Consider the following 4,199-nt stretch of genomic DNA (forward strand, 5'->3'; position numbering starts at 1 on the left):
TCAATCTTCAATCCTCAATCCTCAATCCTCAATTCTCAATCCTCAATCCTCAATCCTCAGACCTCAAACATCAATACTCAACCCTCAGTCCTCGTCCTCAATCCACAACACTCAATCCTCAATTCCCAATCTTCAATCGTCAATATACAATCTTCAGTTCTCAATCCTCAATCCTCAATCCTCAATCCTCAATCCTCAATGTTCAATCCGCGATACCCAATCCTCAATCTTCAATCCTCAATCCTCAATCATCAATCCTCAAACCTCAATTCTCAACCCTCAGCCCTCATCCTCAACTCTCAATCCTCGCTCCTCAGTCCTCAGTCCTCAAACCTCAATCCTCAACCCTCAGCCCTCATCCTCAATCCTCAATCCTCAGTCTTCAATCCTCAATCCTCAATCCTCAGTCCTCAATCCTCAATCCTCAATCCTCAATCGTCAGTCTTCAATCCTCAATACTCAATCTTCAATCCTCAGTCCTCAATCCTCAATCATCAATCCTCATTCTTCAATCCTCAATACCCAATCCTCAATCTTCAATCCTCAGTCCTCAATCCTCAACTCTCAATCCTCGCTCCTCAGTCCTCAGTCCTCAAACCTCAATCCTCAACCCTCAGCCCTCATCCTCAATCCTCAATCCTCAGTCTTCAATCCTCAAATCCTCAATCCTCAATCCTCAATCCTCAATCCTCAATCGTCAGTCTTCAACCCTCAATACTCAATCTTCAGCGCTCAACACTCAATCCTCAATCCTCAATCCTCAATACTCAATCTTCAATACTCAATACTCAATCCTCAATCCTGAATCCTCATTTTTCAATCCTCAATACCCTATCCTCAATCTTCAATCCTCAATCCTCAATCCTCAATCCTCTATTCACAATCCTCAATCCTCAATCCTCAGACCTCAAACATCAATACTCAACCCTCAGTCCTCGTCCTCAATCCACAACCCTCAATCCCCAACCCAAACCATCAATCCTCAATACTCAACCATCAATACTCAATTCTCAATATTCTATAGAATATCCTGAATTCTCATGGTTCCACACTCAATTCACAATATTCAATAATCAAACCTCAATCCTCAAACATCTATTCTCAACTCTCAAACCCGAACACTCAGTCCTCTCTCTTCAATCCTCCATACTCAAACCTCAATCCTCAAGCGTCAATCCTCAATTCTCAATCCTCAATCCTCAATCCTCAGACCTAAGACATCAATACTCAACCCTCAGTCCTCGTCCTCAATCCACAACACTCAATCCTCAATCCTCAATCTTCAATCATCAATATACAATCTTCAGTCCTCAATCCTCAATTCTCAATCCTCAATCCTCAATCCTCAATCCTCCATCATCAATCCTCAATCTTCAATACTCAATCCTCAATCCTCAATCCTCAATCCTCAGACCTCAAACATCAATACTCAACCCTCAGTCCTCGTCCTCAATCCACAACCCTCAATCCCCAACCCAAACCATCAATCCTCAATACTCAACCATCAATCCTCAATTCTCAATATTCTATAGAATATCCTGAATTCTCATGGCTCCTCACTCAATTCACAATATTCAATAATCAAACCTCAATCCTCAAACATCTACTCTCAACACTCAAACCCCAACACTCAGTCCTCTCTCTTCAATCCTCCATCCTCAATCCACAACACTCAATCCTCAATCCTCAATCTTCAATCATCAATATACAATCTTCAGTCCTCAATCCTCAATTCTCAATCCTCAATCCTCAATCCTCAATCCTCAATCATCAATCCTCAATCTTCAATACTCAATCCTCAATCCTCAATCCTCAATCCTCAATCCTCAATACCCAATCATCAATCCTCAATTCTCAATGCTCAATAGAATATCCTGAATTCTCAGGATTCTATACTCAAACATGAATCCTCAACCCACAGCCCTCATTCTCAATCCTCAATCCTCAATCCTCAATCCTCAATATTCAATCCTCAATACTCAATCCTCAATCCTCAGTCCTCAATCCTCAATCCTCAATTCTCAATCCTCAATCCTCAATCCTCAGACCTCAGACATCAATACTCAACCCTCAGTCCTCGTCCTCAATCCACAACACTCAATCCTCAATCCTCAATCTTCAATCATCAATATACAATCTTCAGTCCTCAATCCTCAATTCTCAATCCTCAATCCTCAATCCTCAATCCTCAATCCTCAATCATCAATCCTCAATCTTCAATACTCAATCCTCAATCCTCAATCCTCAATCCTCAATCCTCAATACTCAACCATCAATCCCCAATTCTCAATGCTCAATAGAATATCCTGAATTCTCAGGATTCTATACTCAAACCTGAATCCTCAACCCTCAGCCCTCATTCTCAATCCTCAATCCTCAATCCTCAATCCTCAATATTCAATCCTCAATACTCAATCCTCAATCTTCAATCCTCAATCCTCAATCCTCAATTCTCAATCCTCAATCCTCAATCCTCAGACCTCAAACATCAATACTCAACCCTCAGTCCTCGTCCTCAATCCACAACACTCAATCCTCAATTCACAATCTTCAATCGTCAATATACAATCTTCAATACTCAATCCTCAATCCTCAATCCTCAATCCTCAATCCTCAATACCCAATCATCAATCCTCAATTCTCAATGCTCAATAGAATATCCTGAATTCTCAGGATTCTATACTCAAACATGAATCCTCAACCCACAGCCCTCATTCTCAATCCTCAATCCTCAATCCTCAATCCTCAATATTCAATCCTCAATACTCAATCCTCAATCCTCAGTCCTCAATCCTCAATCCTCAATTCTCAATCCTCAATCCTCAATCCTCAGACCTCAGACATCAATACTCAACCCTCAGTCCTCGTCCTCAATCCACAACACTCAATCCTCAATCCTCAATCTTCAATCATCAATATACAATCTTCAGTCCTCAATCCTCAATTCTCAATCCTCAATCCTCAATCCTCAATCGTCAATCCTCAATCATCAATCCTCAATCTTCAATACTCAATCCTCAATCCTCAATCCTCAATCCTCAATCCTCAATACTCAACCATCAATCCCCAATTCTCAATGCTCAATAGAATATCCTGAATTCTCAGGATTCTATACTCAAACCTGAATCCTCAACCCTCAGCCCTCATTCTCAATCCTCAATCCTCAATCCTCAATCCTCAATATTCAATCCTCAATACTCAATCCTCAATCTTCAATCCTCAATCCTCAATCCTCAATTCTCAATCCTCAATCCTCAATCCTCAGACCTCAAACATCAATACTCAACCCTCAGTCCTCGTCCTCAATCCACAACACTCAATCCTCAATTCCCAATCTTCAATCGTCAATATACAATCTTCAGTTCTCAATCCTCAATCCTCAATCCTCAATGTTCAATCCGCGATACCCAATCCTCAATCTTCAATCCTCAATCCTCAATCATCAATCCTCAAACCTCAATTCTCAACCCTCAGCCCTCATCCTCAACTCTCAATCCTCGCTCCTCAGTCCTCAGTCCTCAAACCTCAATCCTCAACCCACAGCCCTCATCCTCAATCCTCAATCCTCAGTCTTCAATCCTCAATCCTCAATCCTCAGTCCTCAATCCTCAATCCTCAATCCTCAATCGTCAGTCTTCAATCCTCAATACTCAATCTTCAATCCTCAATCCTCAATCCTCAATCATCAATCCTCATTCTTCAATCCTCAATACCCAATCCTCAATCTTCAATCCTCAGTCCTCAATCCTCAACTCTCAATCCTCGCTCCTCAGTCCTCAGTCCTCAAACCTCAATCCTCAACCCTCAGCCCTCATCCTCAATCCTCAATCCTCAGTCTTCAATCCTCAAATCCTCAATCCTCAATCCTCAATCCTCAATCCTCAATCGTCAGTCTTCAACCCTCAATACTCAATCTTCAGCGCTCAACACTCAATCCTCAATCCTCAATCCTCAATACTCAATCTTCAATACTCAATACTCAATCCTCAATCCTGAATCCTCATTTTTCAATCCTCAATACCCTATCCTCAATCTTCAATCCTCAATCCTCAATCCTCAATCCTCTATTCACAATCCTCAATCCTCAATCCTCAGACCTCAAACATCAATACTCAACCCTCAGTCCTCGTCCTCAATCCACAACCCTCAATCCCCAACCCAAACCATCAATCCTCAATACTCAACCATCAATACTCAAT

Source organism: Calliopsis andreniformis, unplaced genomic scaffold (genome assembly GCF_051401765.1).
Source record: "Calliopsis andreniformis isolate RMS-2024a unplaced genomic scaffold, iyCalAndr_principal scaffold0076, whole genome shotgun sequence".
Taxonomy (NCBI): Eukaryota; Metazoa; Arthropoda; class Insecta; order Hymenoptera; family Andrenidae; genus Calliopsis; species Calliopsis andreniformis.